Consider the following 24842-nt stretch of genomic DNA (forward strand, 5'->3'; position numbering starts at 1 on the left):
ACGTTTGTCAAGCTTGAGTCAAACAGTACATCTGCATGACACGAAGCCAAGCACGCGTATCCAGGTTGGTTACGATCAGGAAGGATGGGGTCAGGATAGATCAATCATTGTGCACAATTAGCGCAGAAAAATCGATAGCCATCAACACCAATCTCGGATGATAGCGGTCGTTGTGGACTCCGGTTTCCGTGACACAATGGTTGATAGACTGCACAGTACGTCGACGCTGGTCAGCAGCCGCCATACTCGTATATGTATATCGACAAACGCTTATGTGTCGCCTGAACGCGCCTAGGAGGTCAGCAGAGTTTATCCAAATCGGCCAGATTATGCTGCTGAATAATCTTATCGAAGACTATAGCTAGCGGCCGATGCTGATAACGAATGTAGATCAACTAATGTATTTTTATCTTATCGGGCTGATCATATACTATCATATCGGTATTGCAACGCGATTAGCTAAAATATGAAGCGTTAGTTTAAAGGCGGAAAAAGATAGATAGCCATAAGTGCAAAAGCTCTTTTCAGCGTGTCCGACTGGGGGTGATGCCGCGAATTTGAAGATACAAAATCGGTTTTGTTCTAGATGGATGTATGTATGTAATAATATGTCTTTAGGTATAGCAGCTGCACGTTGCGGAAACCTTATCCCAAATCAACTGTTTCCTGTGAAGAAAGTCAGGAATAGCGAGATCCTAATTATGTCAGTCCTCACGACACATGTCTTTTAATAAACCATAGAAGATTGATCGTTCTGTCGGCCCTACATCTAGCTACCTTAAGATCCAAAATAACTCTGATAGCGAATATATGAACTTATTCCTGCTTAATGCTAAACACATCTAACAGATATCGAGAGGCGTTGATGAATAAGCGGGCACGGAGCCGCCAAGCGCTTTCGGCGTAACAAACAACTGTCTGAAATCCTCCTCTAGGCTGGTAGATCTTCCGAACTAGGTAAGGCTTCAGTAATGCCGAATGGCTCATCTAATAGATTTCCCAGACACTGCCTCGCTTGAATTCGTTTTGGGCGACGACAGTTGCTTTCCTGATCAAGTGGCCATCTTGACGTTTCCGATTTTCAAACAGATAACTTGCCCGAAAGATATTTTGCGACTATACGTAATATTAGCTAGATTCGGAACTACTTTTAGTAATAAATCGAAAATTATTCCTAGAAGTTTGTAAGAAAGGCTGTATTAGCGAAGGGTATTAAGCTTGTTTTTATTGAATCCTTTTCTTTTCACTGACCTATTACGACAGTTCGTAGTTGTGAAACTGTAGAAAATGCCTCTTTAAATCTGCTTATTTGTAGTTTCTCTAGAAGCCAACAGTCCTATCCGCATATGTGCGTGTAAACGCCGTTCTCACTAGCGAAGATGCAAGCAGCATTTGGTTAAACGCACAAGTCTGCCACGTTCAATTCGATGTCCCTACTGCTGTTGCGGCCGCCGCCGCCGCCGCCGCCTTCGGACCTATTGCCCTTCCCGCTGTGAGCAGGTGCTTCTCGGTTTGTGTCTACTCTCGCGGCTATATATCTCAGATATATTATCCGGTACTGATCCTTCTCGATCTTGTTTCTTTGGCTGCCGCCGTTGCTGTTCTCTTTTATTTGAGCTATCTCACCAAAAACATCTATCCAATGTGTTTCTAGCTCGTAAATAATATTAGCAAAGTAAATAAACGGGCCACTATCGACAGTGCGATCAACTTTATCAGCGGGCCGGTACTCTACGGGTGACGCGATGCCTCCCCTCCAACCCACTGTTTTTGCGTGGCCCTTCGATTTGGTATCCCAAATGGGTGTCTAGCTCTTGACTCAGACGAGTAGTCAACTGTACGCCCTTCAAGTCTCGATGTGTTATAGCGAACGGAGTAAAAGAGCAAGTAAAACCAGTGCGCGCGCGAGAATCATCCTCATGGTATGAAGAAAGAAGAACAACGTTAAATCAAACAGAGAGGAAGCAAGAAAGAACGAAAGGTAGAATACATACAACTATATATACATCAACGAAAGACATCATCGCTTCATTTAGGCGAGGTAACTTCGAATTAATAGTGAGGGCGCCGTACGGGATGTTCGCGACTGTGTCGTACGCTTCCCTCCCTCCCTTCCTCCCTCCCTCCCCCGTCTAGTTGGCAGCAGTAAAGTACGAACGAACGAAGCAGGTATTATTGCTGTTGATTCTCTGATCACGATTAGCTGCCCCGTGATGTGTGCTTCGGGCCCACATAGGTGTAGGCAATTCCTTCACAGTACCTGCTGTGCTATGGATTGACGCGATGCGAACGCGCACGTCCGTCTACCCTAGAGCCCCACAGTTAATTATCTCGCCAAAATACTGTGTGGGCGGCTGTTTATCTAACGGGCCTGATAATCGCATCTTGCCTTCTAGCGAAAATCACTGCTGTGAAAACTTAAAGTTGATTAAGAGAAATTTGGACCGCATCAAAGACGACTGCTTGAATAACTTTGGGCATACCCGCTATTTTCTCACATTCATATTCGATCAATGCTACCTGCCATTGAAGCTAGCGTCGTTTATGAGTTAAAACAATAGAAATAGCTCATTCGAACAACCTCGACGAAATGCTACACTTACGTAGAGGTGCTCCGCGCTCTTCGCTGACGATCTAGGGACGAACTACCACCGTTCGAGGACATTTGGCCCAACTGAAATCAGGGAATCACATTCGAGTTCTCGCTCTGATCATTTAGTGAATTATGATAGTTATGAGTCAAGCATAATCAGAGTTACTGTCGAACTTCACATATACAACTGAACAGAGCGAAACTGAATTTTCTACTCGTGCCTATTTGGTGGGGCATCTAAATTCGGACTTTTCCTTTTGGGTTATTTCTAAGACTGCCTGATTATGAACAATAGTTTAAGCGAGCTTTCCCTGCAAGTGCTTATTCTCAACGGACCTGTTTGTTATTTTTAACATTAAAATTTTAATCAAAGTCAATTAAACTAAATTTTGGACTGGTCGGAGACCAAAAGTGCCAAAAATATAAAGGCCAAAAACGGTTAGGATGTCCAAAAAATGCAAAAAAGCCTAGAAAACCTCATAAACATTAACGGTCAAAGCCTGTCTGGGTAGCTTAATATTTCGCTCTTCACTAACATGTATATATATATATATACATATATATATATATATATATATATATATAGGGAGGGAGAGAGAATTCAGATATATCAACGATTTTTGAGTTATTTTGATAAATTTTGAGCCCCTTCAAATCTAGACTATGATGAGGACTTTTAGATTGCTTTACTAGAACTTTGAGAAGTTGCATAAGAACAAGCAATAACGCAGACCGTTGATTTCGTACAGGAAATCGGGAATTTGACATACTGTTACACTTTTATTTCATAGGTTTGTAAGATAAGTCTAGTAACGTCTGTTTTATCTAATGCGTGATAACTAAAATAAAGACCAGACGTAACAAAAAAAAATAAAGCGTCAAATTAAAACAGGAGCTGCTTAAAGATCGATTTTTTATTAGAGAGTATTACAGTGTATCCCTGCAATGACACGGTGGAAACGTGCTTGCTTTTTATTGACCGAAGACGCTGTTTGTATCCAAACTTGCAGTATGCACACACATAAATACTCACACTGAGCTTAGCTGTCCAGGAAAAGAATTCTCCCGATAACAAGGGTAATGAATGTGGTCATAGATTATTTTTCTGCCTGGTCCCTTTAGACCCCCAGAAACAATGTCCGGCACCGGCTCGTCTTTGAAGAGGCAATTGGGAGTCATCTTCGACAAAGGGTTTTGATGTGCCAATTGATTAGTCTGCGATAAACTATGTGGATCAACCGTCACCGTCCCCCCTAGACAGAAAATACGTTTTCGTAAATATACGGTTATACGATTAAGGCCATAGGTGTTTTCAGAAGTATAACGAAGATCTCTACAGATCGAGAACACTCTTGTTCGATATGCACAAAACATGGATCTGGTTGTCTGCCAGAATAGCAAGCAAGATTCGCGGTAGTATTAATTGTGATCTGTAAGTACCATGAAAAAAATGCAATTGAGATCAATTAGCCATTGGCATAGAGAAGAAAGAAACATCCAGCTTAAAACTTTTCTCCAGCTGCTGCACACAGAGATACACAACTAATTAATTAACTTTAAAATCTAATTATCTATTGACACGTAACTGTGTAGTAACCAGTCGAAGAAAATATAGAAGGAATGCAAAAACAGGGTTGGAAGCATAGCTGGGACACGGAACCTGTAATATAAGCGTGCTATCCATGTATGTCCCAATACATGATACCGGTTTCAGTCGTGTGTCGATATATTTGACTTTGAGCGTAATAACGCATGTTATTTTTTTTTTTGTTTTTGCTATCTTGTATAAGCCAATACCGATAGCACGTTTCGGTCTAAACTGTTGCACGTGAAACAGTAGATCGAGATGAGTACAATTATTTATATAGTTAATTATATAAGTTATAATTATTTATAGTTATGATAAGCTTCGACACGATGGATAACGTACTGGTATTCGCATAGATACACGCTCATCTTGTGAAACAGAAACGTATAGCTATGGGGCCTACTTAAGCATATTCATCTTGCCTGCTGCCACTAGGGCTTTCAGTATTGTGTAGGACAATGTAATAAAGAACTATAAATAAATAAATAAGAGGACTTTAACAAGTAAAACTTCTTGTTCTTGAAGCCGTCCTGACAAACAAACAGTGACAAGTGACCAACTACTGTGGTATCAACTAAGCAAAAAACAATCGACAGAACTGTACAATTCGTTAGTTTGTATCGAAAAAAAAACGATAACATTCGGAGTGTTGAAGCTGATGAACTTCGCATCGAGCAGCGCTTGACCGACCGACCGACCCGCGTCAGTGGCGGCTATGCCGTTTGCTCTTCGGCCGTACGTTTCATATGAAACTGCCCCGCTTAGTTTATCTTTGCTGGTCGTCGTTGTGTTTCTCCATACGAACGAAGGCGACGATGGCGGTGGCTGTGGCCGTGGCCGTGGCTATATCGACGATGTACGCTCTATGAAACATGATTACATAGGTAATGAGAAGGGAGGAAGGACTGGCCAAAGTAAAAACAACTCGTTTGTCCTTTAGCATATTTGGCAGCATACATGTGCACTATTATTTTTTACCATCATCATCATAGAAGAGTAGCACCATGACGAGGAACAATCACGGCTGAACTTCGGCTTCTGTTAGTTCTATAGTCTCCACTATCGGTGATAAGGAGGGCCACGATGATGCTTCTGCAGTTGTTATTGTTGTCGGTGCGTTATCGTTGACATTTACTTACGGCAGGCGGAAAGTAGAATGAAACAAGTGGACATGCGGCCTGAGCTCGGCAACAGGGCAGCTATTCGTCGGCGTAAACGTGATACGCCCATCTCATGATGCCCATGATGCAGTATTTGTAAACGAATGGCCCAAAATGATCAGAAGTGATATAACCGTTTCGCACCAACGTCTCTATACATCTCATGTATGATGGGCTGTTATAGGAATTAACGGCTCCTTCATAGGCCATCAGAAGCTCCGTATGTGAGTTAAAAAGCCGTGACTCCATTGCACACACACATCAGAAATTGGTATTCTGTCGAAGTTTGTTCAATTTTTTTCAAGATGTATCAATAGATGATTCAGTAAAATTTATCTTATTTATTTATGAAATTTATTTTAAAAAAATTAAATCACAACATTCTAGGATGTCAAGTTTTCTAGCGAGTTTACATGGGGACAGTGAGAGTATTTAATACATGTTCGTTTTGTTTATGAAACTTCGGAGTGACACACGATTTATCGCGAGCCATGCACCGCGTACCTAATATGGTGATTTTCTCTTCTCAACTTCCTTGTCACTGCCTCGGTCAAACTGACAGCTAGGCCGAGCTTCACTAAGACTGTATGCAGTTTAGCTAATATTCGATGAACTCAAATACGGCTGCTTGCAAAAATTACTAGATTGTCAGCGTACGTGATTATCTAGACAAATCTTTTGGGCCCTCGGCCTTTCACTGTTAGAAGCGCGAAAAATACAAAGAGCCTACCTGGACGAGTCCTGTGCTCTAACAAAGGGCATAAGACTCTGTTACTCTACCACCGACCTTCACCTAATTTTTAAAGGATAGCCATTATAAGTGTAAACATTTTTGTGCGGACCGCTTTCTTTGCCTTGGAGCATCGTTTGCCGACATCAAATCAGAGGCTGCCTTAATCAGTTTGTTGTTGATATCGGCTAGTCGAACCTTAACCGTCGGTATAATTGATCAATCATGTCAAGACCGTGTTGCTTCCCCGGAATGGCTCTAGCAATTGTCAGGAGCCCACTTAATCTCTTTTTTTTTTGTTTGTAGTATATGACTTTCCGTGCAAGTTCGAACAGTTAAAGTTAACTGGAAGTACGGCCCCTGACTACTGACTAAACGGTACCGTTTAGCAAAGGGTCATGATGAGAATATTTTTCAGGTGGTTGCTTTTTGAACCCGCTTCATCAGTAACGTGTAGACCGGGAAAAGCTTGCACGTTGTCTTTTACTAAGAGGTCAACCTCGATGATGTCTCTTCCCTCACTAACCGTTTCCTGTCCGATTGCCGAGTGTACGTTGACTTGGTATCAGATAGTTCCTTGCTACCAAATTGTTCGATTCAAGAGCAGTGGCAAAATAGTTGATCAGGATCGACGAAGGTGGGGTCCGTTGGGGAAGCCGTTTGTATGACCAGCGCTTCACAGGCCAAGCTTGTTTCTTGCCCGCGAAACGAACTAGACGCCCGGGACTTAGAACCACAAAATCTCTAGCTAACCTAATTGTCCACGTGCAAATCGATGCGATCCTGTACTTTCTAATAAGTTTACAACATAAATTATTATACTCAATACCGGTCGTTGCGGGGCATAGGTCCTTTGGAACACAGTCTTCAGTTATACAGCAAGGGCTCTCATTCCGGGGTATAAAGCTGCAAGAAACTTGCACTCGTTCTGGTATCTCCTGACAACGCGATAAGTTCGTAGTGCCATAGGAAGCTGTGATCCTCAGAACGATGAAGCTATACGGAACGCTGTAAAATCTAGGACACTTGTTGTGGGTAGATTTCGATATCAATAGGATGAGGCGCATGTAGCGCTTCAACAACGGATTCGTTTGTGCTTCAGGTTCATCTGTTCAATTTTGCATTAAAGACAGAACAACAGAGTCTCAACAGCTGCACCATGTAAACATTTTTCGACGAAGACAACCTTCAAATTCAGTCACCGGCGAACATATGCTGGCAGCTAAAAAACTGATATCAGGCCCATTCATAATAAGACTATCTAAAAGTCCGGAAATTGGCTAAAATTAAGATTCTACTCTAAAGCGTTCTGCGCCGGCTTCTCTTCGAGCAAGGTAATGTACGGAAAAATGTCCGGCAGAGGTAATGGATGTCTGGCAGGTCTATGGCCTGCCATAGGTGCGAGGAGCAACAAGGTTATTGCGTTCTCACAGTTCCACTAACCGGCTCATAATGTGTCAAAGATTTCTCGCGTGATCGAATTTGTCCCTGATCCCTGCTGCGCGAACGACTGTGTCCTCGCGTCAGTTGTTGACCAACGGGGCACAAATTTCGTTTAATCAATAATCCTGGCTTATGGACTTGACATGCTAGGGCTTCGAGCATTGAAGATTGCGCTAAAGAGATGGTAGAACCTTCCCTGCTCGTTCGACACTGCATTGTGATGAGGCAATCAGGTAGGTTCGGATATTCCTGCAGCCTTGAGATTTTGCTTTTCTCGATTCTGCGAGTAAATCACCAAGCTGACCTGCAACGAAAGCTAGGCCTTCCTGAGAACTAGCGAGAGGCAATAACGTCGCATCCTGTAACTCCTGGACTGGTTTTTGTTGGCTGATTCCGGATTTCGTATTTCGCGTACCACTTTGCTTTCAAAAATATTCACCCCTCAAAAAGCGTTTCCCCTTCTGGCAACGTTGTATAAGGACCTATTTGGCAACGTCGCGCTTGCGTTTATAGCTACAGTTTTAAACGAACTTTTGTTGGGCAGTGATCAGAACAAGAAGAATCGAGAACGGAGTGCTTATTTGAGCCACTTTTCTAACTGCCTTACGATCTGTGCAGAGTAATAGTAACTCTAATTCTGGTCTTGAGAGCCTCAGCTGGCGTCCCAACCGCCCGTATAGAGACGTCTCTTCCGAACTGCATACATTTATGCTATTCTGTTTGTAGAAAAGTCGCCAGTGGATAATTATAACATGCCTATAACCACTGGCAATAATAATGACTATAATCCATCGTCGCTTTTAACTAGGGGGTCAAAGCTAGTACTAACTTCTCGGTGTATAATACTACGGAACTCCAATGTCTGGGTTAAGTTTGGGCTAATAGTTTAACTTTTTTTTTCTTGTTTTACAGCATACTGCCAGAGCACAGAGCATCAATAGTCGAAAGCTGACGCTCTGTGCCCAACTTCCCCTCTTGTTTCCTAATAAACATTACATTACTTCTTTCCTCTGTAGTAGCTATAAAAGCAATATTTATAAGTGAAAACAGTCATTATAAACTTGAACAATGTCTCGTAGTGAAATACTATAAAAGGAACTTATAATTACTGAGCGGAAAAGAATACTCCATACACAAAGTAATGTCCAAGTTAATAAATACAAACACACGGCCTTTACCTAATCGTAATATTAATGGTTTTCCTCTAATGAAATACTATATTGGCACCCTACAATTATGTTAATAGTTGTGCCCTAGAAAGCACAGTATAAAAATGCGTGTCGTTTAATGGAAAGATAATAATGATTTAGTTAAGAGAAGACGAAGCTCATTTGAACAATTTATACTTACATATAATGATTGTTCTTTGTCACAAAAAACACGACTAAAAAATATCATCACACGAATTATAGCGCACCATATGGTAATTAAAGCTGTAAGATGGTCGGCTACCGCTACAAACGACAAAGATAGCTTTCAAGCATTCTGTCGAAGGACACACTTGTTGAGGTCTGGTGTCGGAAGCATATGCAAACAATTAACAAAACGGCAGTCGAAAGAGCCCCATCACCATTGTCGATATACAGAATGGAGATGGGACACGAAACGATAGCTAAATTTGCGCGTATTTCACTCCCTTTTTAAGTACGTACACGTAGAACTTTTTTTTACCGTTCTGTAGGGCGGGTTGAGCTGGTCGTATTCACAGTGGAAGATTTCGTACACACAAACATCAGAATCTTATTATATTTTGGACTACGCCCACCTATACGATTATGTGGCACGTTGGTAAAAATGTGTAGCCCTATACTGAAATCATTAGCTAAACATGAAAATGGGTTACTGTTTTCTCAGAAAGCCATGTTTAGAAGCCATACGATGTTGGATGAAAGCTTATGAAGATCCCTGATAAAGGAACTGTTTGCGTCGGCGCAGAAACTTATTCGCGGTAGCTATACGTGTTCGAATGGGCAGTCATTACTCGATAGGTTTCTGCGTCGTATTTTCTGCCTGCAATGGCTAGTTCTCTATCTAGAATGACTACTAAAGAGAATGGAGGTGACTGATAAGCAAAACGGAGCAGAATTTGGTGAACCCGATCGCTGCGCAATGAAGTTTCCAATGATATGTACGGCCACATTCGTCGCAGGTAACATCTGCGTTTCAACAACACTGCATTGTTTCCAACAATTTGACCGTGGATCAATGATCATCTAGCTTTTCGAGTGAGACAAATCTCCACCAAAATCGAAAATTCTCTTTTTTGATTCTTCCGAATTGATAGAAAATCTGAGAAAATTTTTATGGGGTAGACCGGAAGAGCCTTAATAGAGTTTGGACATGAGGAGTTCGACAATTTACCAAGACAGCCTTTTAAAAAACTCTTTACCGAAACTAACGCTCGTTTTAGAGTGGAAAGTACCAATTGGGTTGGCCAAATAAGTGTAGTAAGTATAAATAAGTGAGTTGATTTATTAGACTTTATGTGCGTTCGTGCACCTTTCGGCCATTTTGGGCCCGCGCATTTTTGAAACTGTTAGCCTGCTATCAGTTCAAGATCTATTTGCGTTAGAATTTTTTGTATGAGCGACACCCTGATGGGTTTGCACCCACCAATATCGTTTGATGTACAGTTAGTATTAAAAAGTTATTTCTGGATCAAGGAAAACATACATTGGAATCGTGACTAGTTAATCGGTCAGATTCGAAATCTTAACCGCGGTAAACGGCATTTATAACCACGAAGCATGACCACAAGAAATGATACTTCCAGCACATGCGGCATAAAAATGCGTTAAAGTATCGGTTGTTTTTGTCTAGAAAGAAAAATCGAAGAAAAATGCCTAAATTAGACGTGCCGTCTTCTAGGAAATAATATAGCCTACAACAGTTGATATTCCTTTTGCTCAGTGAAATGAAAAACGTCCATTGTGTTTAGATCTAATAGTTTTCGTATATGCACTATAAACGCTTGATCATGATTACAGTTATACAATGGGTTTATCGTTGTGACAACGCCCTGAGAAGTAATTTTAATAACAAAGGCCAATCGGTATAAAAACATCCAGCTGACTTGTAGGAAGAATACAGTTTACAAGAAAGGGCACGATAATATCATGTCGCTTTAGCCGGACTTTATCGGAAATGGCCAAATTTCATTTGACAATCAGCCCGCCAATCGAATTCTGATTGAAGGGTAGGGCAACAGCAGACGGCAATGACACTTCCATCATCACTGTTAGAATGGCACACGCCCGGTTGAGCTCGACGTACTCCTATTCGGAATTATGGATAGCGGCGTGCTTCAATGGCAGAACTAAATTAAAAGGGGATTCATCTCTAAAGGACTGGGTGGCATTAGCAACAAAAAGCAATTATCGCATTTGTGTCAATTTGCGGGAAAGCGAAACACTTATTTAAGGTTCTATTGTCTGAAGTGGAGCGTCTCAGAGCAAACTCCATCAGGTGACCGAGGAAAAACATGTTGCTGTCATTTTCTTCAAACCATAGATCTGTTTACAATCAACAATATCGATGCTAGGTTAACATTATAACGCCAATTGTTATCAGGCGCACTCGATAACACCACTAAATACTGTAGACTTTTCTCTCGACAAGTTTAACCGGTGAGCTGGCTGCTTTTCCGTAAAGTACCCAATCACCAATAATAGTAATAATAATAATGAACGATTCAACAAGTCACGATGATGGTTCGTGATGTTTCTCACAGTGCCTCCCTTCTGTCGAATGCCAGTGGCAGCTATATAGAAGAGCAAAAGATAGCTTTAGCACCACTTTTCTAAGTTGTTTTCGACGTTCGTTGTTGGCATTCGTTGCTGCCTTGTGACTCTTGCTGTTATTGCTGAATTTGAAGAAGTAGAGGCAGACACACCAGTACGCCGCGGGGGGGCGTGGCAGGCGCAGGGTAAAGCAGAAGCCAGTGCTAACACGCGCCACCACTACGCCACTAAAATAACTCTGGTCGCTGTCGTCTTTAAGCTCCTCGACAACAACAGCAACAATAGAAGCAGAAGCATCATCAGCGACATCAACGAACAACAACAGACTTAGCACTGGTGGCGCGGCATGGCGCGATAGAATTCGCAGTTCGCTCTCTCTCTCACGCGCTCTCGCCCGCCCGCTCGCTCGCCGCTCGTTTGGCTGGCGTCTTACCGACTGCTACTTCTCCCCTTCTCATTTAATTAGCGATTAACAAGGTTCAACAACAAAGCTCAGATTGTTATTTTTGCTGAGATATATGTATACAGGTTATTTTTTTTCGCTGACTCGTCGGTAGCTATCAACGCTTGATAGCGTAGTCGTTGTCCAATGCCTCCCTCTTAACTACAATGACGGTATTATTATAATTTGATATACAATGAAATATGGCGCGCGCGTTGGCGCCAAGGCGTGTTGCCAAGGTGGTAAAAGGTTATCACCAGTGTAAGCCTTGAAATGAACAGCATCAGCCCCGAGCAGCAGATGACCGATGACGTGTTTGAAGTTGGCGCGGTTCAGTATTATTACTATTATGATTATTACCAAACGGAACTCTAGGTGGCGCTACTATTAATGATAGTGGGCATCTTTGCGTATTTACCGTGCGGCTAAATTGAATAGGTCGGTAGCCTAAGAAATCGCCACCGTGGCTTGAACGGCCAAGCCTGCAGGCGCAACGCAGCAGGGATTGGTGGTCCGAGTCCCGCACACAATGATACACAATCTGTGCGATTCAAACAAGTTCTCCATATAGGAGAATGTGTGATATGGATAAGATGTTGTTGATTGTTATCACTCATTATATAATAAACGGTATTTATCATTGTCAATCTGGGACAATTTTGAGCTGTTCCCTCGTGCGTTTAGAACAAGAATTTGGAAATTCGTACGTACAACATGATTACTGGCGTGTGATTACGATTTCGGTGGACTGCTAGCCTCACTAAAGCTTTTGATGCACGAAACGTGCTGTTCGCATCTAACGAGAACTAAGTCGTTTCCCATTTACATAATATGTAGGTGCTAACTGTAGAGGCGTGCGGAGTAGTCGTTGAGACGTGACACTAAGGACGGTCTGTTCGTATAAAATCGAGCAATATCGGCAGGTTTATGTATTATTATGCTATGAATAGTGGGCCGGTTTCGTTGTGGCCCATTAATTTCGAGCGATTTGCCAAGCCGCCTCGAATGGTACTCCCGTGGATGCACGAGCATTGACCAAAGGGCGGAGATCTCATACTTTTATAGAGCTGTATGTATACAAAGTTGCAAGCGAACAACTGAGGTGCGCCTTGACAAACAAACGAACTCTCTGAAATTGGTCATCAATTGATTTTATTATTATATATGCTATCATTGTAATCATCAGATGATTTGAACATGAGTACTCACGCTACGTTCGATCACTAACTGTAAACTGTACCAGAACGTATCGATGTTTTGTCATCGGCCAGCTGGGACCGTTGAATCACTTCGAACACCCTGTTTGAGGCGATAGGCTATTTCAGTGCGTTCTATTCATTATCATTATTATAACCATTAGCCGACTAAGGGACAGGAGTTTTTTTTTTACGTATTCATAAATTGTCTGTGTATTTTCGCATAGAGACTGGACGAACGAGTCGCAGGTAAGTTGCAAGCGCGGGAGGTTTTAGCCTTAACAGATTGCCTAATTTGTGGCGTGCGAGCAATTACGGCCATGGTTCTACTTTGTGATTCCCTGATATGGTGCTTGTAGATGCTGTTTCTTCAACTATAGACCGTTGTTTTCGCTAGTGTATTGTATAATCTAGTCCTGTAAATAGCCTGAATTCGTTTCAATAGCGAGTCTATGCATGTACGATGAATGGGTATACAATGTACTGTTTTCGCAGCATATCCTCAGCTACCCATACAGAGCAAGTCTCTGTTATTTATGATATTGATATGATATGTTATAATAGCTCGTGTTGTTGCCTTAACTATAATCATCGCTCACTTAGTCTTCGACAACCGTAGCTGATTCGTGGCCCGCATACAAACTGGGTTCCTTTGAATGTCGCTATCTTACCCGCACGCCTTTTCTAGCTTCAGCAATTGTTTTTGTTGTTAATTTAGTCCTAAGCAAGGTGCGATGCCTATTCGTGTGATAGAGAATGAGACGTTTAATTACTAAGATAGAATACCTCGATCGATCGGCTGCGATGGTTCGTCGTTTATTTGATTTAGGTCTTCTGTCGTTCTTGTTACGTTTCCTTATTTTCGCTTTATTGATGTATTTATTTTACTTGCTTAGACCTGTTTCCCTACTAACTGTATTTGTTACATTTACTTAATAATGAAAAACAAGTGGTCGCACTTATTAGGGCTAGTAGTGGTAACTTAAGCAAGTTTAACTTGGCGAGATTAACCGAGAAACAAATCAGCCAGCCACCTTCTTCTGTTTGCGAACGCCAAATTGAGCTCGTTAGCGAAACATTCAGGCATTTGTCTTTGTTACCTCGTCAGATGCATATAAACAAAATAAAGAACAAGAGGCCAACTGTGTAACTGGGCCATTACAAGTTCCTACGACACACAACAGCGATACAGTTCTCGCGCGCGTAGACGCGAACACACACACGCACTAAAAACCTGTGCGAGCGTAAAGGCGACCAGTTTGGTCAGCAAATAGACAAAATAAGAAGCACCATCGTCGTCTTTTTCAGCTGTAGAGGAGAAATGACACCGGGCGAAACAGGGGGAGTCAAGGCCCAATTCGACCACTATATATACACACACATACACACACGCATATATACATAAAGTACATTTCTGCTCCATTTCGATTCGTTTACTGCTGGATTCGTATGATATGAGCAGTTCTATAGCAGAAAAAATACTCGCAGAAATAGCCGTTATAATGACGACGACGACGGCGACGTGATGATGACGGCTGTTGTTGTTGCGTTGTACAAAAATATTCGAGGTGCCAAAATCGATTGGGGGGCTACCCGCTGACTTTCAATTGGAAAGAAATGATTTGTAGTCACCTCACTGTTATTTGTTTCCTGCACTTGACTCTGTTCTCGTTGATGTCGTATCTGCTTTTGTTAATGTACCAGCTAAAAACGCCGATCTCTAATATTGTAGCTAAAAGACGAGAGCTGATATTTGTTTATCGGCTGCTCTTGTGTTACGGACGGATTAGCGGGGATCTAAAAAAGGGGCATTTTTGTCTAAACACTATTAGCTTCATGTTGTTGATAGCGTTGTTGATCGGTGGCAATGGCTGTGAATGAAATTCACTTTGAATGTTAAGTTGATGTACTCGTTATTAAACATTAAACCACTTCACAAACGATATAATGACGTACAGTATACAAATATAGTTGTAATTATGGCGAACTTCTAATATGCAAGGTTAACCAAGATCCGAAGGCGTCTTCTACTATGATTACTCTTACTGTTGATCGATTTTTTCTTAGAATAAAAAAAAAAAACAACAAAGCGCTAAGAATTCGACCAACTTGAAGAGAAACGACAACGCACAACGGCCGATATTACTAGATAGCTAGAGATTTTTAGAAGAAAATTTCACTTAGTGACACATATATGTCTTGTTCACACAGAGTCTTAAAATCCTCATTTTGTCAGAATTTTTATAAGTACAAAACTGTAGTAAAATTTTACTTCAAGCATTACCACAGGAGGCTAGCAGACATTTGACAAACTGAGTGCATCTATATCCTGAGCTTTTAATCTTCCAGAACGAAACTTTTTACTAAATATCTTTATTATAAATACTAAATTTAAATTCTTTATATATATATATATATATATATATATATATATGAGCAAAGATTCTGGCACGGCGTTTGTCGTAACGGGCACACGTTTATTTTCTTTCTTCTGTTCATGGTATCAGCTGAAAGCCAGACAACAAATTTGTTTTTGGGATTTAAATGAACATCTTGCGTTGTATGAACCCCTACCATAATTAGAAACTTAATTTTTTTGGCTGAAATCGACGGTTTACATTACTGCCACCTGTCATGCGGTTTTTGGAATATCTAAACAGAAATATTTTGAGGCAAACTGGAAGATCCTCCATGAAATTTAGATTTAAAGGTTTGGAGAACTCATCAAAATGGCTTAAAAAGCCATTTTTGACACACAAAGATTTCTCGCAGAGAAAATAACGGGGGTTTTCTAAAAGAAGAGAATATCAATTCACAATTTGGTCGTCCAGACAGACTTTAACATTCTTTAGGGATTTCTTGCATCTCTTTGCCTATTTCAAGCTTTTTGTACCCGCTTTAGGCGCTCGCATTTTTGCGACTTTTGGCCTGATTCCAGGTCAGAATTTAATGCAGTGTATTTAGCTAACACTTTAGCGAGTCCACGGTTACTAATGTCTCCCGACGTACATCCACTGTTGAAAGCTTTCTGTGTTAAAGGAGGAATATTTTTTTCAAACGGAGTAGTTAGCGGCTTAGGTTCCAAATTCAAGCAGTAATCACAGATGGTGCTCATATGTGGTATAGATAAGCCCGAAAGACAGCCAAAATATATATATCCGGACAATTTTAATTAACCTAAAATGAAGCAGGCCAGCGATTTATGTGTATGCGATGCCAATGTAGATCAGCGACAGGTGACTGAGTTCTTTCTATCTATCTATCTATTACTCGCGTTCACTATTACGGGAACTACCGAACGTTGACGAGAAGTAGAGAGGACGGATAGACCACTGTCACAGGCAAAACGATTGAGTAAACACAATTTAGCGAATTGACCGCATATTTAGCTTCCTAGCAGGTATATGAATGAATGAATGAATGGTCGACATCTCTTCGAGACACTTAACATTTTATGTGAAATCTTCCCTTTTTTTTAGCCTTTTTACCTTTCGTTTTAACGCCCTGTTATTTATGTCTTTTCTGCCAGGTCAATGAAATCGTAACTACGCACCGTAAACGTTTCGCGAAGAAACATCTATCTTTTGGTGAAGGTAGTTGACAATTTCTAAGTCAAATATACTGAATGGGAACCACAGCTTACAACAACAACAACACATAACGTAAATTAGACCCAACACATCGGTTTGGGTTGCTGACTACCCCCCAACGAATCAAACTGTGAGCTTCTTGAGAGTCACGTTTTTGTCGTTGTATTAGTGCAGCGGGAACAGATCATCATAATCTGTGGCAGAAAAAATATGGGCATTTCTGGTAACGAACTAAAATTTCTGTGAAATGATTGGGAACGAAGACTCTAGGTGATCAAAAGGCTCCCTTACACTTACTTATAACTGCATAGGCAAATTATGAAATTTGAGCGATAGTTAGGCTTAGCCTGAAAATCTTATTCGGTATCTTCGGTTTTATCTTACCTGAAAGATTCTAGTATTCATCTAGATTCATCCATGTTGGCTATGTTTGCCTAATCCATGTTTTCTAATCGCAAAAAATGTAACAATCTTATTGAATACCGAGTTCGTTGTAAGGGTCCGCGACACAAGCTACAGAACTTCCAAGAACCAGCTGCGAAGCTAGCCCAATTAATGGCTTTTTTTAATTAATACAGTTGCTAATGTCACTCAATGAGGTTGTTTGTACCATTTAGAAGGTAATTTCTCCTCTCCAACGTACCAAGATTAGTCATCACCTCGCTATTATCAATAAGACCCCTGGGGACATGTTTTTTTGTGTGAGATTTTAGCCTTCGTCGCGATCGAACTGGCTTTCCTTCGTTTTTTAAAACAATTAATTGTGCCGCTGAACTTTTCGATCACCTACAGAAATCACTCCGGGTGGCTAAAGTCAATACTATTGGTTGATCTGAAATATTCTGAACTGAAGTGTAATTCGTTCAGTCTGACAGCGTTGTGAAAATGCCTATGTTCTTTCTACACATTTATCGAAACAGACACACCAAAGTAATAACATACCTAAATAGATGGGTCGAGCTGTTACCAGGACTACGGAAACCAAGATAGCTCAAATCAAAATAGCACTACTTACGGCTGCCGATCCGGTGAAAGGTACCAGCTGCTCCGCTATCTGATAGACATCGTAGATAGACAGAAGCTTGTATCTACCTAAAACGGCGTAAGTCGCCGGTATAAGTGCGTTTGTATCACCGCTCAGTCCGACTAACAAGGGCTAAATCAAGTATATAAAGCATACGATCGAGGACTGATTATGATGGGGCGGATATCCGTTTCACTGGAAGAGTCCATTTGAAAGCTATATGAAACTAATTGAAACAGGTTCTATCATCAATGTAAAAGGGCAAATCCACTTGAGAGAGAAACGGAGTATTTACAAACATTGCTTTGTACAATTGATGCCCATTTATTTTGTTACTAGATAACCTAGTTAGCTAATGCCTAATGCTAAATACATGGAAAATTCTGCAGAATTTATGAAATATTGTGTGAAAGAAATTATATTGCGAGGCTTTCATTGACGAAGTTCTGGCTTCGAACTGTCAGGCGCTTTCAGACGTACGCTTTGAACGATTGCGGTTTTACAATACGTTACACGTAATAAAACTGTATAGAAGTGGCCTTATTACTGTTCATGATTCCTATGACCACAATTAAGGGTGATCATCTGATGCGAGTCTCGGCCTTAACTGTTCTCATTGCTCGGCTACTCCAAAAAAATCTAAGAGATTTCCGTTAAGGTAAGTTAGGATATTTGGTCGTACCAATCACTGTGCCAAAAAGCGAACTTAGATCGAAAACATCGCGCGAAGTTATCGCTTATCAAGCGCGCAACTCGTCATTACATGATGCTTTTCTCGGCCCTCGGTAGCTCCTAGTTCGCTCTTGTTTGCTATATTGATGAGAATTGAATATGAAGCGCGTCGGTTCCACTTATTTTTTTATTTGCGTTTCTACACCAAGGTGACTTTAGTTCACCTCTCTGCGGCCCTGATGTAGCCACAGCTTCAATTGCTCATTTAACAGCCGGTACTAGAGAACTGGGAGTAGCATCACTGAAGGCAGATGAAACGAAAATGAGGTCGGCGTCAGACTGACAGCCGAAGCAGCTGGGACTGAGTAAACAAACCAACATGAAGCATACTCATACATCGTCGCTGCCGCCAACGACACCTCACGAAGAGCTGATGAAATTTGCGTCACCCCACTGACCGGCCGACGGCCTACTCACATAACTAGCCCATGGATAAACGCTGATGCAGTATTTCTTTGTCTACGTATCTTTCTGCTTGTGTGCTGACTAAGTATGAAGTAGTTGTGCTTACTACGGCTTCTGTTTAGCTATACACACGTACACACACACGCACACGCAGCCAGTAAATCGGAGATAATCTAGATACCTGCTCTGATCTATAACTAACATGTTAAAATTCGGTTTTATTGTTTGGCTAAGGTTATATAAATGAACATCTTAATTACTGTAACCTAACGGACGCCAGCCGGCATTTGCTGCGTTGACGTGCATGCCCTATCGTATCGTACGAGGTGTTATTGTATTCTTGCGACCCGACTGCTTGTCAACGTTTGAGAGTCGGGCGTTGGAAATCTGCCCAAACGTTTGTCACGCAAAGCTTGACTTTACCGTGAGAAAAAAAAATTGACTGTTATTGGCATATAAATCGCAACGTTACCACCGAAGCTCTTTGGTAAAATCCCTCAATTGCGAAACTCCAACTATTATGTTTCTATTTCTGTTCAGGTTCTGTTGGTTTGCTTAATCATAACGTTTTCTAGTAACTAACTTGCCAATGTGTTTTTGGTTTGGGTATCGTGGTCGAGTTGACGCTGCATGACAGAGCGGCTATCGGAGGGCTTAGCAAAACCTGCAGAGATTATCGTCAAAAAGTTACATAGACGAATAATGTGTACGCTATGTGCAAAGACTCATGTATGTAAAATGTGTAGTGAAAAAAGCGGTTTATATCATAAGGCCAAGTCAGTGATGAATAAACCTATTTACTGCTTCAACTTGTACAATTTCTGCATTCAAAAATAGTCCCAGGTTTCTCTTGCCTATCGACGACAATAGCCGGTTCGTGTTCGTGTTCGGCGGCGATGTGTCTCGAGTGAAGTGGCAGAATGAAAAGACCAACGAGGATGGACGCTTTGAAAAGTCTCACATGTACACCTATACAGGCTCAGAGGTTGGGACAATTAACAGTATTTTCGATGTTATTATACTGTTCTTTATTTTAGTAGTAAAATCATAGCTATCTCTGTTTGAGGCATTTGTGTAGGAACTTGGCTTCTGTCATGCAGACGATTCCACACGTTTGTGGTACGGGGTCATTCGCCAATGTGAAACCTACGATTGTCTGCGATTTTTCTATTAATATTCCTCTCAATTATTTCAGACGACTCTAAAATTGCGAGTCCTCAAAGCTTGCGCTCATTGTGAGGAACCAATTCTCTTTACCTCTGTATAGCAGTGGTTAATATCTTGTTTGATCTTCTCATTTTGGCTTGAGTGTCACTATTTCTTCTGTGTCATTTTTGTTTACCAAGGCTTATGGTTAGTGTTTGCTTCAGAACTTTGAAATGATAACGTTCATGTCGTATGTTTATTTCTGCAAGATTATAACTAGCTAATTTGGTCTTCAACTGAACAGCTCACCCCAGTGGCAGTGTTCCGAAACGGACCCGTCAACTCGAATAGAAGGCCTGAAGAACTGACCCAAAGCGCAGTTATAACGGTGATGTTTTTATTCTTGAAGATCTTTTGTAAACATTGACGGCGTATTAAGTCTCCTATGAGTTGGCAGGCTGTTGTTTCGACTTTTCTTTTATAACAGATGCCCTGTGTCCGTTATGAACGCGCTGGGGATTTCTGTGTAGGCAATTTATTTAGACGAAAATTTCAGCCAATACGGCAGATAATACGCTAATAGCTTCAGCCCCACACGACGAGTCCTTGAAGAACTAATACCGAAATCGTAATATTAGTTTCAATGAAAGCTATACAAACGCATGAGTGCGTAAACCCCGGCCCATTGTTTCTGTAAACATGAAACGGCAATGCTCAGTTCAGAGTTAAATGAGAGAAACTGCATTTATAGGGATAATACAACTGGTAAAACCAACACAATCTTTTGTGTTATATATATAAGACAGTACTATATATACTGGCATTCGCAAGCTGGACAAACCATCAGAGTATCGTGGCGGAATCATGGTAAGTTCAGTATTGAGCTAAACTATCATATCAACGTCATTGTGTACATACTGCTATTCTTCTATATTCGAAGCTAAATGCGGGTATGCTTGGCGTAGTTGCCAAATCAGCTAGCAAAGCTTGTTTCATCTTTGAAAGATGTATACCACACCCATGAGAGCGTTATCAAATATCCTATATTAAAAAAACAACCCAACTAGCTTGCCCGGAGTACTTCGACTGGCCGAAAAATTTTAATACCTCTACGTTTCTGTTCTGCTGTTTTCAGGTTACGTTTTGGGAAAATGCATATCAGTCTTTGGCCTTCGGTGACTATAAACTCATTGAGTATAACCTAGGAATACTAGGTACATTGGGACAGAAGCAAAGATATCGTTTGGTGCTCATAACCAACGCTTAGGGATTAATTTAAGCGTTTTTCGGGAATGGGGAAGATTGATGAAAACATCGGGTAAAAGGGTCTATATTGAAATAAGAGTTCGTTACTCGTACGATCACTTCAAGAACAGAGGTTATGAAATAGGGCACTTCAAGCGAGGAGACTGAATCTCAGGATCTCGAATTGAGGAACGAGTCGCTCTTTAGCACGGAAACTTTAAGACGAAGCAGAGCAGAGACAATACATTCGCCCCGTTCAAGGCATAGCGAAGTTCAATGACATTGTGACGGGACCACTGAAAACGAAGAATAAAAGCAAAAAAAAATTGCTTCCTCACAAACTGAGTCCAAAACAGATATAACCGTGTCTCGTATATTTTAGAGACGCTTTGAGCAATCACCAGCAGTGAACAAATCGCTCGGAGCATACCGTTATAGACGAAACAAGGATTAGCCTGTGCCGTCCACCACAAATATTTCAGGCGATAGGCTGATGTCGAGTAGGAAAGAAAGCGACTTCCATGGCAGTACGGTAGAACGAATTCGGTTTACCCGAATGCTCACAGTCGCCATGTTGCCCAGGGGCAGTTGTCGTTGCGAGATATTGCTTGAAAAAAAACAGAACTGGCTGATGGATATCTGAAGTTCCTAAAGAGTCTCGTAGATGTCTGCAGTAACTAATTTCCGCAACATCTTCCTTGTTGCTACACTATAATCGAAACGTGGGTCGAGGAAATAATAATAGAGGAGAATAAGCTCGGACGGTCACTTCAACCCCCACACGACGACCCCACTGTGCCCTGTAACTTCTCAAATAAGTTGTCGATAAGTGAAATTAGGTGTGGTAATGCAAATTACAAGCACACAGTCATTGCGAAGAATCCAAGGCGTTAGCTTCAGTATGTAAATAATAGATTAAGATATATCTAACACATCAAATGCTATATGGTTTAAAAGTTGTTCGACCCTTTAAATAGCCCTGGACAACTTAACAGAAGCGGTTAATAGTTTTTACTTTATATATATATATATATATATATATACGATTAAGGCTTGAATAATTTGAGTTCAAATATTAATAACAATTAAATGAAGTGCGACGCTTCGGTGAATAGTATTGATTATTATTACTATTATCGAAGTTTTACAAGCGGTGAAATTTATCTGGATTGCTTCGCAGTAGCGTCAGCGAACGCTGAAGACATGTAATAGAAAACAATAATGACCAGTAGGGTGATTACTCTTACCTATGAAATAAATATGTTGCTAGATCATACATGATTTATAAAATGTACGTCTTCAACCCGGGTGCCAAGCATAGAACATAGAAAATATCATGGCTTCAGTAAATCAAACGCTCATCTTGCGGCAGAAAATGCCGTCAGCTACAAAGACAAAACAAATAATAACTCATTTAAAAATTGTTGTTTGGCTGAGAGATCATTCATGATGACAGTAGCAAGCGCTTGCAAACCAAAAATGTGTCTTCCGGACTTAGATGGGCAAAGCGATTTCGACAACTTGTCACATGGAAAGAACCTAAAGCAGCCCTTTTTCTTCCGTTACTTTGAAAACCGAAATCAAGCCGCTGAGTCATAAGACTATAGAAAGCTATCAAGCCAGTTGCGCCATTTGTATCGTGAAGGATCGGTGTTATTTATTAACCCACGAGCATATTTTATATTGCTATGATCCTGTGGCCTCTTTGTCAATGTGACACGCAAGTTATAGAGTGGCTGGCTCAAGAAAGACTCGGACTGAACCGGAAATTAGAAAGCAACTTCAGCACCTTCGAGTCAGATACTTTGCGCTGTTTATCCTTTTACAAATACTCATTACACTTCGTGATCAATTAATTATTATCGGAACTGATAGATGGCCAGTACGTACTATGTATTATGTGTTTATGTAGATGTTTCCATTGGTTTTCGGCGTCGATAGCGTAGCAGACACAATGAGAAAATGAAAGTTGATAAATAGTGCGATAGAAAGTAAAGCGGTAACCTAACACATTTCAAAATAAAACAAATTAAATAGAATCTAAATAGAAACAGTAACAGCGCATGTGAAAAGGTAACATCGACGGAAGCTCCGAGCCATTGCGGCAACAACGATAGCGTTTGCCTCTTTTGCCCTGATCGACGACACTGGTGATAGCCGCAGCCGCAGCCGCAGCCGCAGCCGCAGCCGCAGCAGCCGCAGTAAAAACGCAAAACAACAACAACAACAATATAGCAGCAGCAATTCGGCCCCAAGAGACAAACGCGCAGCATAAATAATGTTATGTCCCCTTAGCGGCTTTCGACAGGGTTAGGGCGGGGTCTGCTAACCGGCGGAGAGGAGGTAGGTGGCGGAGATGTGGTGCGTAGAGTCACAATGACCCAAAACATTGTCCGCGTATCCTTTGCGCCCAGACTTGTATAAAATAGATCTGGTCAACATCAGATATTGATAAAACCTGTTGCCGGTGCAGATGTGCTTCGTTCAAGTTCTGTAAGAGTTTCTGCTCGGTATATGCTGGGCCTGTAGAACATAATAAACATTGTTTCCTTCTGTCTTTATTGATGGCTATCATTTTGATTTGGAATCGAAAGAAACCTTTATGATTCTATTTTTATGGCAGGTTCATTACTAGGCTTACTATTGACCCGGAAGCTTGACAATGAACAGCTGTAAACAGCTCCAAGTGTTTCCTGGAAGCTTCCGATAGAAAGTTCTAAGTTTGAAACTCTCGAGCTTGATCGGTTTTAAATCCGTTCTGACATTTAGAAAAATTATTATTTACTTTGCAAGATGTTTGCTGAGTCAACGTTTTATGTTCTGCTTTGGACGTCCGGAAAAAAATATGGAGTGTTTTCTCGGTGGAGTTACAAGTCAACTTCCTATTCACCCACTGTGCGCGACCTTCTCCGAGCAATGCGCCGGTCAGCTAAAATCGGGCGCGGAACTTGTTGTCGTTATGCAGATCTATATTAGTTCTCGAAGGAACAGCAGTCACAAGTATGGGTGGCCTTTGGTCAGCAATATGACGACAGATTGAGAAAGGATGTAATAAAGTAAGGCAATGTTAAAAAGGTTCCCAAAAAATCGATACTATCTATCAAGCAAGATTAAATAACGTAGCTTTGGGAAGGTTATTGAAGCAACTGCCCACTCCGTTTTAACTTTTCAGGATATCGTGAACGTACATACTATTCAGAGGACCCAAAAGAGCCTTGTAAAAGAGAAGCACTAAATCACAACATATCAGTAACTTATAATAAAGGCGCCGCAGAGGTTTCGTAGCAAAGTTCGGGGCCATCTCTTTCTGCTCGTCTGATTTACTGACCGTTATGTGCTTTATTCGACAGCAATTCAATAGAGGGAACAATTTGAAAAAAATCAAAGCACTGACGTAAATGCACAATGTTTGTAACAGAACGGGAGTCCGGATTGTGTCAGCTCTGATAAAAATGCACTCAAATCGTTTAATGTTATACTTTACGCTTTATAGATGTTAATAGGAAGCAATCTGCAGTTCCAGAACGATTCGACGTAGCACAAAGAGAAACTTGCTCTCTGAGATAACTTATCTAGCTATAGTTTCTCGGGTGGGGCTTTAGCCTTGGCGACAAGCTGTCAGTTACATTGTGGCTGAATGCTTACAGCGTCAACTTTGTACGTTTGTCACCTATTTGTCTTAAGAACCACCACGAGAGTACGGACAGCTGAGTATACATTGAGCTGGATCAAATCCGCTAAAGTAGACTGACAATGACAACATAAAAAAGTTGCCCCATCGATGAAATTGACGAATGGGCATACTTTC

The 24842-nt window shown here is 41.1% G+C and overlaps 2 long non-coding RNA genes across 2 annotated transcripts; one reads left to right on the plus strand and one right to left on the minus strand.

Moving 5' to 3' along the window:
• Positions 1–3492: 3492 nt before the first annotated feature.
• Positions 3493–17566, minus strand: LOC111260477 (uncharacterized). The gene is made up of 2 exons (XR_002680354.2): positions 17498–17566; positions 3493–3846 (listed from the first exon to the last, which is right to left on the minus strand). It is a non-coding gene; the product is annotated as an uncharacterized LOC111260477 (long non-coding RNA).
• LOC111260476 (uncharacterized) lies at positions 12892–23595 on the plus strand. The gene is made up of 3 exons (XR_002680353.2): positions 12892–13141; positions 19481–19628; positions 20925–23595. It is a non-coding gene; the product is annotated as an uncharacterized LOC111260476 (long non-coding RNA).
• Positions 23596–24842: the final 1247 nt, after the last annotated feature.

This window comes from Varroa jacobsoni, unplaced genomic scaffold, assembly GCF_002532875.2.
Source record: "Varroa jacobsoni isolate VJ856 unplaced genomic scaffold, vjacob_1.0 scaffold_443, whole genome shotgun sequence".
In the NCBI taxonomy this organism is placed as follows: Eukaryota; Metazoa; Arthropoda; class Arachnida; order Mesostigmata; family Varroidae; genus Varroa; species Varroa jacobsoni.